At 39.5% G+C, this 18,810-nt stretch overlaps 1 long non-coding RNA gene across 6 annotated transcripts in view; it reads left to right on the top strand.

Annotated features, from left to right (window-relative positions):
• The window catches only part of LOC308616960, a 63,768-nt gene that overhangs the window by 43,438 nt on the left and 1,520 nt on the right, over positions 1-18,810 (top strand). For 3 of the 6 annotated variants that reach the window (XR_014015781.1, XR_014015783.1, XR_014015784.1), the window contains exons 6-8: positions 9,291-9,441; positions 14,747-14,954; positions 17,717-18,497. This is a non-coding gene — a long non-coding RNA (uncharacterized lncRNA). Of the gene's footprint in view, positions 1-9,290; positions 9,442-14,746; positions 14,955-17,716; positions 18,498-18,810 lie in introns of those variants that run through there. The other 3 variants (XR_014015780.1, XR_014015779.1, XR_014015782.1) reach the window with 3 other exon arrangements.

The following is an 18,810-nucleotide window of genomic DNA, read 5'->3' as shown; positions in this document are numbered from 1 at the left end:
TTGTATATATGTGCCACATCTTCTTGATCCATTCATCCGATGATGGACACTTAGGTTGTTTCCATCTCTGGGCTATTGTAAATAGAGCTGCAATGAACATTTTGATACATGACTCTTTTTGAATTATGGTTTTCTCAGGGTATATGCCCAGTAGTGGGATTGCTGGGTCATATGGTAGTTCTATTGGTAGTTTTTTAAGGAGCCTCCATACTGTTCTCCATAGTGGCTGTACCAAGTCACATTCCCACCAGCAGTTCAAGAGTGTTCCCTTTTCTCCACACCCTCTCCAGCATTTATTGTTTCTAGATTTTTTGATGATGGCTATTCTGACTGGTGTGGATGATATCTCATTGTAGTTTTGATTTGCATTTCTCTAATGATTAATGATGTTGAGCATTCTTTCATGTGTTTGTTGGCAGTCTGTATATCTTCTTTGGAGAAATGTCTATTTAGGTCTTCTGCCCATTTTTGGATTGGGTTGTTTGTTTTTTTGCTATTGAGCTGCATGAGCTGCTTATAAATTTTGGAGATTAATCCTTTGTCAGTTGCTTCATTTGCAAATATTTTCTCCCATTCTGAGGGCTGTCTTTTGGTCTTGTTTATGGTTTCCTTTGCTGTGCAAAAGCTTTGAAGTTTCATTTGGTCACACTTGTTTACTTTTGTTTTTATTTCCATTTCTCTAAGAGGTGGGTCCAAAAGGATCTTGCTGTGATTTATGTCATAGAGTGTTCTGCCTATGTTTTCCACTAAGAGTTTGATAGTTTCTGGCCCTACATTTAGGTCTTTAATCCATTTTGAGCTTATTTTTGTGTATGGTGTTAGGGAGTGATCTAATCGCATACTTTTACATGTCCCTGTCCAGTTTTCCCAGCACCACTTATTGAAGAGGCTGTCCTTTCTCCACCGTACATTCCTGCCTTCTTTATCACAGATAAGTTGACCATATGTGCGTGGGTTTATCTCTGGGCTTTCTATCCTGTTCCATTGATCTATATTTCTGTTTTTGTGCCAGTACCATACTGTCTTGATTACTGTAGCTTTGTAGTATAGTCTAAGTGAGGGAGCCTGATTCCTCCAGCTCCATTTTTCGTTCTCAAGATTGCTTTGACTATTCGGGGTCTTTTGTGTTTCCATACAAATTGTGAAATTTTTTGTTCTAGTTCTGTGAAAAATGCCAGTGGTAGTTTGATAGGGATTGCATTGAATCTGTAGATTGCTTTGGGTAGTAGATTCATTTTCACAGTGTTGATTCTTCCAATCCAAGAACATGGTATAACTCTCCATCAATTTGATTCATCTTTAATTTCTTTCATCAGTGTCATAATTTTCTGCATACAGGTCTATTGTCTCCTTAAGTAGGTTTATTCCTAGATATTTTATTCTTTTTGTTGCAATGGTAAATGGGAGTGGTTTCTTGATTTCACTTTCAGATTTTTCATCATTAGTGTATAGGAATGCCAGAGATTTCTGTGCATTAATTTTGTATCCTGCTACTTTACCAAATTCATTGATTAGCTCTAGTAGTTTTCTGGTAGCATCTTTAGGATTCTCTACGTATAGTATCATGTCATCTGCAAACAATGACAGCTTTACTTCTTCTTTTCTGATTTGGATTCCTTTTATTTCTTTTTCTTCTCTGATTGCTGTGGCTAAAACTTCCAAAACTATGTTGAATAAGTGTGGTGAGAGTGGGCAACCTTGTCTTGTTCCTGATCTTAGTGGAAATGCTTTCAGTGTTTCACCATCGAGGACGATGTTGGCTGTGGGTTTGTCATGTATGGCCTTTATTATGTGGAGGAAAGTTCCCTCTATGCCTACTTTCTGCAGGGTTTTTATCATAAATGGGTGTTGATTTTGTCGAAAGCTTCCTCTGCATCTATTGAGATGATCACGTGGTTTTTCTCCTTCAATTTGTTGATATGGTGTATCACGTTGATTGATTTGCGTATATTGAAGAATCCTTGCATTCCTGGAATAAACCCCACTTGATCCTGGTGTATGATCCTTTTAATGTGCTGTTGGATTCTGTTTGCTAGTATTTTGTTGAGGATTTTTGCATCTATGTTCATCAGTGATATTGGCCTATAGTTTTCTTTTTTTGTGACATCCTTTTCCGGTTTCGGTGTCAAGGTGATGGTGGCCTCGTCGAATGAGTTTGGCAGTGTTCCTCCCTCTGCTATATTTTGGAAGAGTTTGGGAAGGATAGGTGTTAGCTCTTCTCTAAATGTTTGATAGACTTCGCCTGTGAAGCCATTTGGTCCTGGGCTTTTGTTTGTTGGAAGATTTTTAATCACAGTTTCAATTTCAGTGCTTGTGATTGGTCTGTTCATATTTTCTGTTTCTTCCTGATTCAGTCTTGGCAGGTTGTGCATTTCTAAGAATGTGTCCATTTCTTCCAGGTTGTCCATTTTATTGGCATAGAGTTGCTTGTAGTAATCTCTCATGATCTTTTGTGTTTCTGCAGTGTCAGTTGTTACTTCTCCTTTTTCATTTCTAATTCTATTGATTTGAGTCTTCTCCCTTTTTTTCTTAGTGAGTCTGGCTAATGGTTTATCAATTTTGTTTATCTTCTCAAGGAACCAGCTTTTAGTTTTATTGATCTTTGCTATCGTTTCCTTCATTTCTTTTTCTTTATTTCTGATCTGATTTTTATGATTTCTTTCCTTCTGCCAAGTTTGTGGGGTTTTTTGTTCTTCTTTCTCTAATTGCTTTAGGTGCAGGGTCAGGTTGTTTACTCGAGATGTTTCCTGTTTCTTAAGGTAGGATTGTATTGCTATAAACTTACCTCTTAGAACTGCTTTTGCTGCATCCCATAGGTTTTGGGTCGTCGTGTCTCCATTGTCATTTGTTTCTAGGTATTTTTTGATTTCCTCTTTGATTTCTTCAGTGATCACTTCGTTATTAAGTAGTGTATTGTTTAGCCTCCATGTGTTTGTATTTTTTACAGATCTTTTCCTGTAATTGATATCTAATCTCATAGCATTTTGGTCGGAAAAGATACTTGATACAATTTCAATTTTCTTAAATTTACCAAGGCTTGATTTGTGACCCAAGATATGATCTATCGTGGAGAATGTTCCATGAGCACTTGAGAAAAACGTGTATTCTGTTGTTTTTGGATGGAATGTCCTGTAAATATCAATTAAGTGCATCTTTTTTAATATATCATTTTAAAGCTTGTGTTTCCTTATTTATTTTCATTTTGGATGATCTGTCCATTGGTGAAAGTGGGGTGTTAAAGTCCCCTACTATGAATGTGTTACTGTCAATTTCCCCTTTTATGGCTATTAGTATTTGCCTTATGTATTGGGGTGCTCTTATGTTGGGTGCATAAATATTTACAATTGTTATATCTTCTTCTTGGATCGATCCCTTGATCATTATGTAGTGTCCTTCTTTGTCTCTTGTAATAGTCTTTATTTTAAAGTCTATTTTGTCTGATATGAGAATTGCTACTCCAGCTCTCTTTTGTTTTCCATTTGCATGGAATATCTTTTCCATCTCCTTACCTTCAGTCTGTATGTGTCTCTAGGTCTGAAGTGGGTCTCTTTCAGACAGAATATATATGGATCTTGTTTTTGTATCCATTCAGCTAATCAGTGTCTTTTGGTGGGAGCATTTAGTCCATTTACTTTTTAGGTAATTATTGATATGTATGTTCCTATTCCCATGTTCTTAATTGTTTTGGGTTCGTTATTGTAGGTTTTTTCCTTCTCTTGTGTTTCTTGCCTAGAGAAGTTCCTTTAGCATTTGTTGTAAAGCTGTTTTGGTGGTGCTGAACTCTCTCAGCTTTTGCTTGTCTGTAAAGGTTTTAATTTCTCCATGAAATCTGAATGAACAGATGAGCGTCTCGGGCTGGTGAGTGCCGGTCAGCACCGATCCTCTGTGCGGGAATCTCTCCGCTTTGCCCTCCGCACCCCTGTTGCTCCGCTCTCCTCTGCGGCCCCGAAGCTCCCCCCTCCGCCACCCGCAGTCTCCGCCAGTGAAGGGGCTTCTAGTGTGTGGAACCCTTTCCTCCTTCACAGCTCCCTCCCACTGGTGCAGGTCCCATCCCTATTCTTTTGTCTCTGTTTATTCTTTTTTCTTTTGTCCTACCCAGGTACGTGGGGAGTTGCTTGCCTTTTGGGTGGTCTTAGGTCTTCTGCCAGCGTTCAGTAGGTGTTCTCTAGGAGCTGTTCCACATGTAGATGTATTTCTGATGTATCTGTGGGGAGGAAGGTGATCTCCACATCTTACTCTTCCGCCATCTTCTGCTTCTCCTAGAAATATAATTTTTTATTGATAGTATTGTCATTGGTAATAGAAGCCCAGAAGAAATTATGTAGGAAAACTGGTTAAGGCCATCCTCTGACCTGTTCGCCTCATGGAAGGTTCAGCACCAAGGACAGCTCCCTTGCCTGCCATCTTTTCAAAACTAGCTTCCAAAAGGCTACCAAAGTCCTGCAAAAGTTTTCTAAAAGTGACATTTCTATTATGCTTTTCTTCTTTTCAACACTGCTGTATATTATGACAGCTATGCTCGTCTTCATTTGTACATTTCGTAAGCAGTTGACCAGAAGACAAAGGATCTGCTGCAATACTTCATTAACCCACTAAGCAAAATATATCGTTGTGTGCCAGGCACTCACTCAGCATGCGTTCTTAGACAAGTCACTTGCCTCTATTAGCTTCATTTTCTTATATAAACCTTGTGAATAATTATACATGCATGATAAACTAAGACAATATTTGTGAAATAAGTCATATGACTTGTATTCATGAAAGGTTTTTATTACTGAATTTTTGAGCAAATCATCCCATTGCATTATTGAGCCATTTATTTTATTGTGGGCGCACGTAATATCCTGTGACACTAGAAGCCCAGACTAGTGTCTGGGTCATACTCAGGCTTAAGATTAATTCTGTTAAGAGCCTTCATGGTAAGAATCATCTTCTTAACCATGCTTCACATGGGCACAAATTTCTAAGACATAATCCTGGCCCTGGCCTAGAAATGGGCCCATTTCCTAAAGATGAGGAAAGGATTAAAAGCTATGTATCCAATCCTTCACCTTTCTAAATTCAGTCCAAAGATGAACCTCAGCACGTAATTGCAGCTACATGTCCCCTATACATATTTCCATGTGATCAGTCCTGTCATAACAGACTTTATCTGTATGGTAGATGTTAATTCTAACCTCATACAACACTGTTATAAAAGAATTGTGTAAAAAAATAGCACTTCAAAATAAGAAATTATATAGAAAGTTCCCACAAATGTTTGAACAGAAAAATTGTGTCAAATCATGTGACGTTATGTTTTCATCTGTATGACTGTGGGTGGGAGAGGGAAAAGATGACCTACAAAGACCTAACTAAAAATGTATGGTTCAGTCTCACTGGCTTTCATTATTCTCATTCTTACTCAGATGGTTCAACTTTAGTTGCCATTTACCAATCCTATTTGTATTTAAAAATCAACATAACTAGAACAGGATGCTTAACTCTGCCAAATTCCATGAAGCCAGATGCTGCTTCCTTAAGAAGAAAAAGAAGTACATAAAAATTATTGATTTTTAAAGGGAACAGAGTGGAAGGCAGCCATTTGATCTCTCAACGTCCATTATTTCCTTTGCTCTGGCTTAAGTAAAAATGTTGTGTAAGAGGTCAGAGTACATTTCCGTAGGAGCCCTGGAATTTCTTAACACAAACGTCATAAATAGTACTTCTGTTTCTGAGGAAAAGGAAGAGCATCACCCTGAGCAGGCACACACAGGAACCCCTATCATTCTGAGAAGCTGGGAATGGATCTTGAGTCCAAATGTTTTCAATAGCAAACACTTCCCATTTCCATTTCATTTATTCTTTATCTAACCCTTACTTTCTCCTTCAGTGATTATTTATTGCTTTCTTCAACTCTAAGCCCATCAGCAAGATGGCTATTCTTTTGTGGGGCACAGAATTTCAACAGTTTGCTTCGTTTCCTTAATGATTTTCCTGACTTGCCCACCTGTCTATACTCTTCTTCAAGGTTTAATTTAAACATGCCATATCATTTCATATCACCCAGCAACATTATTATATTTAGAGTATCTTTTTCCCAAATGTATTAATGTGGTTTCTTTCTGGTCAGTTTTAAAGCCCCATCAGAAAAAAACCCCAACCCATAATAATTAATACATATTTGTGGGAGCACTTGAGATGAGAGACTGAAACAAATTTATATTGAAAAAATTCATATAATATTTATAAATAAGCCACCAACACAAACCACTGTATCAAATTCCTTCAGGCTAAAGGCAAGCCTTATCGTGTCTATTATATTGGGCTTTGGATCATAAATTCAATTCCCACAGATTTGTAGCACAAAAGCATTTGCAAACCTTGCCCTCCTCAGTTTGGACCCCAGACTCAGGAATGCAGGGGGATCTTGTGTTGCAGGTAGACTCCACATTCTTGGTATGACGCTCAACCCTGTGAAAAATTTCCCATGATTCCTCTTACTTTTTCCAGTACCAAGAAAGGTGTTTTGGTCACCCAGTGTCCATGAGCCCTTCCTTAGAACACCCTGAATTCTTTTGGGGAAACAGCCTTCCCTCTCTATGTGCATGTGACTTTGGTAGAACTGTGATTACAGGAAGCAGCCCTCCTGCTACCAAGACCCTAAGGGGTCCTGAGCACCTCCTAGTAGGTCCTAGTGTATCTAGAGAGTGAGCACATGATGAGTCCAGTGCTTTTTTCTGGGACTTTGACACTTGAGCCAGTGATGTAAGTTTGAAGTAAGACTGGAAGTCACTAGTTCCAGTGGAAGCAACCCAACCAGACTGCTGCTGCTATGGACCATCCCTGGAATTCCTGCTTCCTCCTTCTGGAGCTGCCTCAATTCCAAGACTAATTTTCTGGTCTTCCCAATAATTTTCTCTCCTTTAAGTCAGCCAAAGTCAGTTCCTGCTACCTGCAACCAAAGAACTCTGACCAACTCTCGCTTCAGGTGGAGTTTCTTGCCATGTTATATGACTACCTACAACAACAGCAAGTGCCCTGTGCTAATACCATATAAGATGCTAAAGCATTTACAGGGCTGGAACTATCTTGGGAGAATTATTGCACAAAAGGTCTTCATTTTCCTTCCACGAAACTAGAGAGTCAAAGAACCACTCACTATAAAGGGAATTTGGGTCATGATTTTCTGTATCTTCAAACCTCATACATTTATTTTTAAATTTCAATATTTTGTTATAAAAGCTATACGGAAGGTCAAGAATCTAAGAATAAAATTAACCACAATCACATCCTAGGTCAATTCAGTGTTCTCACATGTTCATGTCATCTTCTTATCTTGGTCTATGTTCAGAACACATTTTTATTATCAACAACACTGTCATAGATTATATTTAACACTTGTTATTTTATCATCATATGTTTCCATTTTGTCAGTCTCCTTTTGTTTTTCCCTCACCTCTCCCTCCTACTACCCATAGATAAACAAATACTAACAGCAACTCTATATGTTGCTTTTTCCACTTCACAGGGCATCAGGAATTCCCTCCAGTCAGCTGGATCTAATTCATTCTTTTTATTTCGAGTGTTTGTACCATTTACATGGAATGGTTGTGATTAAATCTACCATCTGGATGTTTGTTCCCTATTTATCCCATCTGTTCTCTGTTCATTTTTTACCCTTATTTCCTGCTATTGGTTTCTTAGCTATACCTCTTCCTTTTAGCTTTTAGTGGTTGTGCTAATGTTTATAATATATATCCTCAACTTACCAAGTATACTTTAATTAATAATGTTTGAATATTGTATAATAACCTTATAACAATATACTTCCATTTTCCCCTTCCATCCTTTGTGCTATTGTTGTCATACATTTTATTTCTGCATAAGTTATGAACACAACATGTTTATTTTTGCTTTATATAGTTAATTAGTCATAGAAGAGATTTAAAAATGAAAAAATACTTTCATATTTACCCACATATTTACAATTTCTTGTACTCCTTATTCCTTTGTTAGATCCAAGTTTCCATCTGGTTTTATTTTTCTTCTATCTAAAGAACTTCATCTAACAATACTTATAGTGATGTTAAATGGCAAAGCCTCTCAGCTTTTGTTTGTCTTAATAAGTCTTTATTTCACCTTAAGGTAAAATTTTTAAAGAAGATTTTTGCTGGATATAGAATTCTATGTTGACAGTATTTTTTTTTCATTCTACAATTTAAAGATGTCCATTGTCTTCTGACTTGCATCATTTCTGAAATCTGCTCTCATTCTTATCCTTATTCCTCTGTACACCATGTGCCTTTTTCCTCTGGCTGATTTTAAGATTTTCTCTTTATCACTGTCTTTCAGAAATTTGATTTTGATGTGCTTTGATGTTATTGTGTGTGTGTGTGTGTTTATGCTACTTCAGGTTCCTTAAGGTTCTTAGATCTGTGGGTTCATAGTTTTTATTAAATTTGGAAGTTTTTCAGCCATTATTTCTTCAAATATCTTTCTGTCTCCCTCTCCTCTCCTCCTGCCAACACACACTTTTCTGGGACTCCAATCAAACATATAATGAACCACTCTATATTATCCCCAGGTCATTGAGGCCTGACTTAGTTAGTTAGTTAGTTAATGTTTCAGATTGAATAGTTTGTACTGCTACATCTTCAGGTTCACTGGTCTTTTTCCACGTCTAAGCTGCAGTTAGTCCCACCCAGTGTATTTTTTCACTTCAGATATCTTAATTTTCATCTCTAGAAGTTCCAATTGGTTTTTTATGTCTTCACTCTCTCTCCTGATTATATTCATATTATTTAAAGATCCTTAAACATGTTGAGCATGTTTGTAATAGCTATTTCATTGTCTTTGAATATTAATTCCACCATCTCTGTCATTGGTGGGTCTTTTTCTATTGACTCTTTTTCTCCTCCTGGTTATGGGTCATATTTCCTGATTCTTGGCATGTCTAGTAATTTTTTTTGGATCCTGAACATGGAGTTGTTAGGTCATTGAGTATCTGAACTTAGCTATCCTCCTTTAAAGAATGTTGGTTTTGTTCTGGAAGCTAGTTAAAGTCCTGGAAGATCAGATTGGTTTGATCCTTTCGTGGCTTCTTTTTAAGTGTTTAAGGGTATATCTGGAGTAGTCTCTATTCTGGGCTAGTTTAGCTCTACTACTAAGGTGTGACCCTCTGGGTCTCTTGAACAGTCACTTTGGCTGCTGGTCTCTTGAAGGCATAATGTGAAAAGATCCGTGGCTTGACCTTGACCTGAAAGAACCTTGGCAAGAGATTTATAAAATCCTCTCTCCACATGGTACAGCTTGAGACCAAAGAGTTGCTGTGGGGGAACATGGAACTGAGGTTGCCTGCAGTTGCATAGAGGGACCAAACGTATGGCTGGATGCTGAGAAACAGTTAGAATGTTCCTGTAAAGAAAAGTGGCTGGCGGATAGTGGATCATTAATTACCAGGTCAGTAATTCAGTGTGATACTTGATTCTCTCTGTATACAAGGACTTGGCAGCTTTCTGGCCTGCTACATAGATAATGCTAAACTTTCTGGTCCCTGTTAGGATTAAATGGCACTGAAGATTGCATTAATCTACGAGGTCCTAATGCATCTCCTTATGACCATCAGCCTACAAATAGGAACTTTGAGGCATTGCTACAATTTTGAAGCAGTTGTCCTTTACCACGTCTTTGCTTAATTCCTAAACTTCATAAAAGTTGTTAAATGGTTTTATGTTGAGAGATTTCTTCATATTTGAAGAAGCATATCTTGTTTCACTCATTTGAAAATGACTTTGGTTACTATTTTTCATCACTGTCCTTTGTTCAACACAATAACTGACTTTGAAAATCTCATTATCTGGGGATGGTTTAAGAGTAAAGTAAGGGAGATGGCTTGGAACCATTTGAAATCATTCCACCGTATCTATTTACTTCTTTTTCCCTGAGCTGGGGTAAGTATAGGTTTAGCACCAACAATATCTATTTTATAAGGTGTTTGCTTCTTCCCACATGGATATTCAACCTGGTGTCTGAGGTTATTAAAATGAAGCTTTAAGTCTGACTGCTTTTGTTATGTGATTTTTACAGCATTGTTCAACACACTCATTCCATTAGGTCTTGCCGACCATTAGCTTGTGGGAAATAGTTCCTCTTCTCTGTATGTTTAAGCCTAAACTTACATTGGCTTAGTTTAGTTGCATTGTTAACCTTTGAAATGTTGGTAATTTTAATGTCCCCAACACAAGTTGGCCCAGGAATAGATTTAGTGAACATTCCTTTACGACACCAAACGGTCTTTCCTGATATCCACCATGAGGCTCTCCAAAGGTTTCCCGTTGTTTTTATTTACTTCGTGTCTAGAAAGCCACAAACGTAATCTGACAGATGAGAACAACCAGCAGGTTTACCCTTCTAAGGGTCTGGGCTCTCTGATCTGTTCCCTGGCTCCAGGCTGTGTCTTAACACATATAATATCCTGTAGAAGGAATAAGAGGCATAGGGAAAACAATACCTCATTACAGTAAACATTAAACTAACCTGTGATAGAGCTGTTGGGAATTCTGTGCATAAGGTTCCAGACAACCTTGGTGCTTAGGCTTAAGAGTGCAGGAGCCAATCTCCCCTGTCGGTAAGAATTTACTACCCAGGGCACAAAGAGAACAACAAATTAAGGAAGTCGTCATGGAACTTGGAGGACGCAGACAATGCCAAATTTACCCTTTGCAACATGAAGTGCAAGTACTGGAGCCAGAGCACTTTACAGAGCTAGCCAAGCGCAGGCCAAAAATGGGGCTGCAAACACACGTAGTTGAGGTTTAGAGGACAGAACTGTAAATCCCCTTTCCATCAAAAAGCTGCAGGAAAGCTCGCAGGACTTCGGTCTGCATTTTAAAAACAGCACGTGTGTGTCTTTTAGGCTATTTAAGCAGATCAACAGCAATAAACCTGCACACGAAGGGAATTCCTCTGGACACCTGTAACTCTTTTTCTTCCTATCTTCCCTCCAACCACTAAGAAAACTGCCTCATGAGGGCAAACTTGTGTGACTCTTACCCTAAGGCTTTGATGTCATCTGCATTTGTCTTTGTTCTTCTCTGACGAGCTCGTTAACATTTCCATCGGCAAAGATGCTGACTGGATGATCACCAACCTTAATTACGAGGCGCTCTGAACTACGCTGATTCTTCTTCCTTCGCTGAAGGTCACTCGTGTGTGCACCTGACCTGTGAAAACTCCACGTGTATTTGATATGGTTTGAGGCACGCCCTGAACACACCTGCTTCCCAGAAACTTTGTGCTGCAGGCGCCCGGGCCCCATGCCCTGGCCACGGATGATTGGATAGAGTTGTGCACGTGGTTCAAGGACCGTAGGTCGGCTGAGCCAATCAGATTCTACTTCTCAGGATTTCGGACTGGTGAACTAAGATGCAGCTTCCTTCAGTGGCAGGAGCACCCTTGTGTGCCCGGAGGATGAAGAGTGGGAGATGGAGGTGGAGAGAGACCAAGAGAGGAAAGGAAGGAGAGAGAGATCATGTACAGAGTGAATGAGGCGGGGAAATCTTGAGCGATGAGACCATCTCTCCGTGGATTGTGAGAGATGCTGCTGGAAGCTTTACTTCTTGGCTCTCTAGGTCCCAGGTGCCTTCCAGGAGGACGGGCTGTACTTCCTGCCCTGTCGGCCTGTGGGATTCTCCTTATGGAACTGACTTTAGTGGTTTTCTATCCTCACAACCTAACTGCTTGAACAGAACCCAAAATATGTTAGAAACGTACTTCTTGCGTTTCTGGCAAGACTGGCTTTTAGGCTCAGGCAGTACTTCATATTAATCATAAAACAGCAACTTAGGCTCATAAACATTTGTCATTGACACTAAAATCCCACACAGAACTGGAATTCATGGATTTGCTCAAAACTCGTCCTTATTACAGACATTGAGCCCGTGCCCCCTCTTCAGGCCACCATCGACAAGGCCTGTGAGGGTCAAACACAGTGTGCCTGTCAGATGCGTGAAGACCCGCAGGACCAAGGCGTGATGGATGTGTCTGGTGAGAAGAGACCATTACAAGCCACCTTTGTTTAAGAACTTTCTCCTGTCCCATTTGCCACCAAAAATTATTTCCTCTGTGTTGGTGGTATGTTTCCAGGCCTTCATTTTTCCTGATGTCAGTTGTGTACGCCAAGGGTTGCGTCCTGCTTCTGACTTTGATAAATACCTGAGGTGGTCTCAGGCTGCTATGCCTTTGCTTCCCTGTTTGCCACACCAGCCTCACCCTACACCACTGTCCCCTACCTGCAACCTGCCAGGAGGCTCTGCAGAGTCCAGGCTGGGGTCAGGCCTCTTCCACCAGCAGTGCAACATGGCATTCCCCAGACATATTAAGGTTCTGTTCATTGTTAGGAGTCCGTGACCCCAATAAGCAAGGTTTTTTCATGAGCTATATTTGTTTAAGAACCTGTTTCTCAGTGAACTCAATGTCCTTGGTTAATTTTAACCTCACTAAAGATAAAATGTTAACAATACTTGGTTTGACCTCTTATGTCTATTGTGGCCATTCCATAGGTCTCTCTGACTGGATGAATACGGGGTATCATTAACTTCAGGAAGCTTCTCTCCCCAGGACTACATCTAAAAACTTGGTCTCTTCAAGTCCTGGATCAATAAAAAAAGAAGGAAAAAAATCATCACACTATGAGATTCTTTGCTTCTTCAAGAAGGTTAACAGCTGAGTGTGGCTTTCACTATCAACCTGCGATTCGGAATTCATTTGATATTAGTATGAGCACTGTTCTAGTCACATATAAGACCCACACTCCTTCCCACAGGAGCTTGAAATCCAGTAAAGAAATAAATGTGATGAAGATTTTTGTTAACCATAATGAACTGAAATCAAAAGGAGGTTCTGGCTGATTTCAACTAAGAGAATGTAGAAACCTATGGAAGCCTTCTCAAAAAAGTAGCAAATGTAACTGGGACTATCTGATGGCTGATCCAAGGACCTCTGCCAAGCAGAGGGTATGACTCAGAGGAGAGATCCCAGCCCCCATGCACCTCCTCAGTCAGGTGCCCTGAGCAAGGCACGTACTGGACAACTCTACACAAAAGTTGGACCAATAGCAAAACAACAAAACAAAAGCACTGCCCTCCCATTCTGGGCAAACTCCCAAACTCCCAGATAAATATCAGAAGCTATTGACCCTTGCCTGAAACTCATGTTTCACTGCTGCTAAAGCGTGCTCTACAGACCAGTGCCACACAGCAAACTCTTTCTGCGCATCTGCAAGAATGTGTACAGAAACTGAGAGCAAGTGTTTAGAAACTTTTATAGCAATTTGATCTCAGTGCAACATTTTAATTTTACAAAAGTGCCAGTCTGCAAAGAATTGGAAATTTTAAGAACGGGTCCATCACCACAGATTCACCACAGATAGTTTTATAAGCACTGTTCTGTTACAATTTTCAAAGGGAAAAAGCCACTTTACTTCCTGCTTTAAAAAGAGAATCATGTGACATTTCCTTTTCCTGTACAGTACATGGAGTGTCTTCCAGTCTGCTAGCGCCTAGAAAGACACACAGGAGGGACAGCTGAAAATGAAACCAGTAATACAACTGGCCTCACAAGCAGACTGAAGTGTCCACTCTTATCTTGTGAAATATAAACCAAGTGGAAAAATTAATTTCTCATTTACCACTTTCTGACTAATGAATTTAAACATAGATCAAATATACACCAGTGCTGAGTTTTTCTTTTAATCTATCCAGCATGCTTAATTATAGCTAAGGGTAGCTTCTGATAAGAGAGATATAAACATATAGTTATCTTTCCTATTTAGCTATAATGATACGAATATTTTATAATAAACATCATTTTCACCAGGTATCACCTCATCTCTGCTCCTTTTTTATTTAAGGGAGTCATAAATGTGTCTACTTGGAATCACATACGGAAAGTTCCAGAACATTCACGCAACTTTTCAGGTCTTCACCCCCACTGTCAGTTTACACCAGCTGCTTCTCATCACCTAGCCCTGGGGTCCTTCCCATGAAGCTCATGACACCAGAGAAGCCAGCACCCAAAGGAAGTTCATGCACACACTGAGCAGTGGACAAAAGCTGAGACTTGAATTTACATGAAGTAGATCCCAAGTTGTTTCCCAGATTCTGTCTTTGGGGATGACAGTGATAAAAAGACATGGGGCCAGGAAAGTCTCAGGCCTTCATGTTTGTCCTTGTAAAGGTGTTGATGTAGGGTAAGGAGCAATGGAGTAAAGTTATACGTTGTCCATGAAGCCTTCTAGCATTACTGATTTGACCTTCACCCCACCTTTTCAAACTCGAGGATGAGTAAAACAGAATAGTAAAATGCTATGCTGATAGTTTTAACTACCATCCTCTGTATGGTTCTGTCCAGATGTTCCATCTGAGGTTTTATAAGTTAGAAATAAGAAAGCCTATTCGTAAACAAAGAATATTATTTCAATGGAAAAAGTATTTCTGTACCTCAGGAATGCTTCTTAGGGCACATTCCTTATTAAATAAACTACTTGTACAGAAATGGGTTTTACAACCCATCTAGACTTAGCTGAAAATACTTAAAGTGAGCATTTAAAAAAATTTTAGGAAATTGTCTTGACTAAACTTTCCAAGTGACTGACACTGGTGGCAGCAAAATGACTTAAATAATCTGAGACCTGATGACGTTGACTATGAGGACCAATGGATCAATTATATTCAGAACTTTGGTGTGTTTTTTTTTTTTTTAACAGAGAGTGGTATTTTCTCCAGAGACACCAGATAGGAGTATGACTTGAACGTCCCACATGTGGTCCACGCATCCACGCTGCCTTTGAATCACACTCATTCCACGCTGAGCTCTTGTTTCCTAAAGCGCATTCTATGGTCTTCCAGTGCAGACATATGGCATGCACTTCTGGCTGTTCTACAGAGCCTTCTGGTCCAGGGCTGATTGAACATGTGAGTAGTTTTTCTATCACTTATAAACCATGTTGATATTAAGCATAAATGTAGTCCAGATAAGCTTTCATTTTCTTAGCCTAGAGGAGTATGACAGGATTAAAACCAACGTGAATTGACGGACGACTCAACTGTTTGCAGCAAATAATATAGAAGTGACTGTACCATTTGGACCCACTTAATTTTGTGTCTGACTATAAAACAAACATTGTGACAAACAGGACTTGAAGGAAACTGAGTGACTATAGAGAAAAGTATAGTCTATATACTTTTATACTATATAGTATAAAAGTATAGAAACCTAAGTATAGTCAATACTAAGGTAATGAAACAATATTCAACTTATGACAAGCAACCCAATAGACCGTTAAAGTTTTAGATCTATAAAAATATATATTTTAAAAATTTACACGGTAACAATTTACTTAGTCTTAAGCAGCGTGAAACACATTCTTATAAAAAGAATCACACAGCTTTAGAAACTTGCTATTTAAGAGAACTAATTCTGAATTAGTCATTCCTTTATTCCTATTTGTATAGGTTTTCACATATCAAGTCAGTTATCAGTTAAAAAACATATACCTTCTTTAATGTGGATTCCCAACATTTTCAGAGTACTCATAAAGTAGATATATTTTTTTCCTCCCCAAGGCCTGCTTGGACAGAATTAAAATGGTGTTTCTTAGATCTCATTAAAATATGAGAAAATCACCTGATATATAACAAAAACAAATATTTCCATCCAAAATTCATTTGCAGAAAGTCCCTGGAAAATTAACAGGAATGCCCCTGATATGGGCTGCTCTTCTCTCCTGGAGGCTGGGCTGAACCTATGCTAGCTCTGCCTTGGGCTCTCCCGTACACCAGAGAAGGCCCTGGGGCTTTCCCCTGGCTCCCCCGTGGGTGGAAATGACTTTGGTTCAGGGCTGTGAAGGCCCACATCCAAGAAATTCAAGTCACTAAGGTGGCCCTGAACTAATACAGTTTCTTGGGGACCTTTCAAATGATAGTGTTCCTAGGGTGAAACCAGAAGCCATCTGTAGTTATTTCTTTACTTTGGAGACAAAGCAAAACACAATTTGCAAGACTCATTTGGTCACCTAAACCTCCCTCACGTTGGATTTTACACTGAGGGTCTTTTAAGGCTGGAGGAAATAGATTAGAAGGGCACGATAGAAAGATAATGTGAAAAGGAAAATAAATCCAGGTACCAAGCAGGGGAATTAAACTTGCTTATCAAAAAAGTCAGTCTTGAAGATAAAAGTTCTAAGGATGGATGGTGATAATAGTTGCACAATGTGAATGTACTTAATGCCACTAAACATTTAAAGATGGTTAAAATGGTAAATTTTATATTATGTATATTTTACCACAATAAAAAAGTCAGTCTTGTACTAATATTCATACAACCCCTCAGTGTGGACACACATGGCCAAAATTTAAGAGAGAAACTTATTCTAAAATCAAAAAAGGACAAGGGCATATGTTTTCATCTTTGCTAAAATTCCTCTCATCATTTGAACCCTATAAGGTTAGAGAGACATTAAATGTTGGCATCACACAGGAAATTCACTTCCAATTTATTGTTGGCATTTAAAAGTGGTGCTAATTTATATGCAGCTCCTTTTAATTAGTTTGTTACATTCAATTATACAACTGAATTAAAAACATAAAAACACCCAGTACCTCTTCCCTTAAAATCTTGTGTTTTGATGCTTTCCCAAAACACAGCAACTACTGAGAAGTCGTCTTTATTTTTTACTTTCATTGAATCGAAATGTTTTCCACAATCTGGTCTTGCCCCTCTTTTTTTAAAGAATTCTTTTCCCACTCTGCCCCATCGCCCCAACACAGTTAAGGATAAACATCACAGGTTGATATGTCACAGAGTTATAGGCTGCCCATCCCTGTGAAAAAGTTCTTCCTTTCAGTCCTGGATTGATGTGGAAATCATTGCACTGGATAAGGAGATGCAAGGCCAGTGGGAACACACACGTGCCAGGTACATACCTGGACAGGCTCAGGTGGAGCCAGGAGTCCGGGGCAGCAATTCTACGTGTATCAGTCTCAGCAGAACTGCTGCAGGCTGTCATCATATCTGCTTGTGAACACAGAGGGGAGAGTTCATTTCTTCTTGGTCACAGTAACACATCAAGGGGATAACTTGCAACAGTGTCAATTAAATGACAGGGGTGATGCAAAACCATAGATGCCTCCAAGCAGGAAAGGGCTGTACAGTTCTAGTGAGAACTCCTGCTCCGCCTGCCTGTCAAGGTAATGCAAGCCCCTGGATCCGAGCTCGTCACTCTCCAACTCTTCACCCAGAAAACAAAATGACCGCAGGCACAGCACTGGCTTATGTAGTACATACAGGTGATCATCCCCATTACAGAAGAATCTGAATGTTATTTTCATACACCACAGCATTTAACATACCTCTTTTTTATTTACGGTCAAATATAAAAATGTGAGAAAACGTTAGCGTCAAACATGTTAAGACGTTCTTAGAAGGGATGTGTAACTTTGAAGTAGTAGATCATTAGCCAAGATTTTAAAGGTTATTTTGTATTCAATATTTGTTGAAATTCAAAACAGACGAGCAAAGTACCTCCAAAATAAAGATTACCAAAATAAACTGAAAAAGTATTTCCAGAATAAAGATGACCAAAAGCTAGTTAGCCTGAGTATATTAGCTGTCTACTGCTGCTGTAACACATTACCAGGAACTTAGCGACTTAAACAGCATATCTATTGTCTTACAGGTCTGTAGGCTAGAGGTCTGACACAGGCTCCACTGGGCTAAAATCAAAGTGTCGGCAGGGCCGCGTTCCTCTCTGGAGGCTCTAGGGGAGAATCTGTTCCCTCGCCTTCTCTAGCTTCCAGAGGCCGCCCACATTCTTTGGCTTGTGGCTCCTTCCCGAACCTGCAGTAACTTTCTTCCTGTATCTGCTGTAAGTAACCAACACCAGCAATGCTGCATCTGTCTCTGACTGTCCTTCCGTACCTCACACTTCCCTCTGACTGACCCTCTCCCAAGTCCCTCTTCCACTTTAAGGATGCCTATGATTATGTTGGGCCTACCTGCAGAGCCCAGACTCCTCTCCCTATTTCAAGGTCAGTGGATTAGTCCCTTAAGTTCACCTGCAACCTTATTCTCCTTTGCCATTTAACCCAACATATTTACAGGTTCTGGGGATTAGGATGCAGGATTCTCCCTACACACATTAGATACACATGTAAATACACATTAAATACACCGTTTAATATTTTTGTGACAGTACAATAATTGTCATTCAGTTGCCTTAATCTACAGAATGTATCTTTTTTTTTTTTTTTTTTTTTGAGGTATGCGGGCCTCTCACTGTTGTGGCCTCTCCCGTTGCGGAGCACAGGCTCCGGACGCGCAGGCTCAGCGGCCATGGCTCACGGGCCCAGCCGCTCCGCGGCATGTGGGATCTTCCCAGACCGGGGCACGAACCCGTGTCCCCTGCATCGGCAGGCGGACTCTCAACCACTGCGCCACCAGGGAAGCCCAGAATGTATCTTTTTGATCTATATAAAACATATTAAACTGGCCAGATGCAACAGTAAAAAAAAAAAAAAAGATATAAAACAAATTGTACAACGTTACAAAGTAGTGGCTATGTGTACGTATGTGTTTAGATATGTATATATAAAATCATACATGTTTGTGTGTGAGTGTAAATACACACACACACACAATTTTAAAGTTAATCGAATGGTTCTGGAAAATCAATATACCATAGAAATTCCTGGGAAGGTAATGCTTATAAAAATAAGGCCATGGGGCTTCCCTGGTGGCGCAGTGGTTGAGAGTCTGCCTGCAGATGCAGGG

The sequence above is a fragment of the Mesoplodon bidens genome (assembly GCF_964165515.1).
Source record: "Mesoplodon bidens genome assembly, chromosome: 4".
NCBI lineage: Eukaryota > Metazoa > Chordata > Mammalia > Artiodactyla > Ziphiidae > Mesoplodon > Mesoplodon bidens.
Note: the sequence above shows the minus strand (reverse complement) of the source record. Positions and strands in the feature narration are given on the sequence as shown.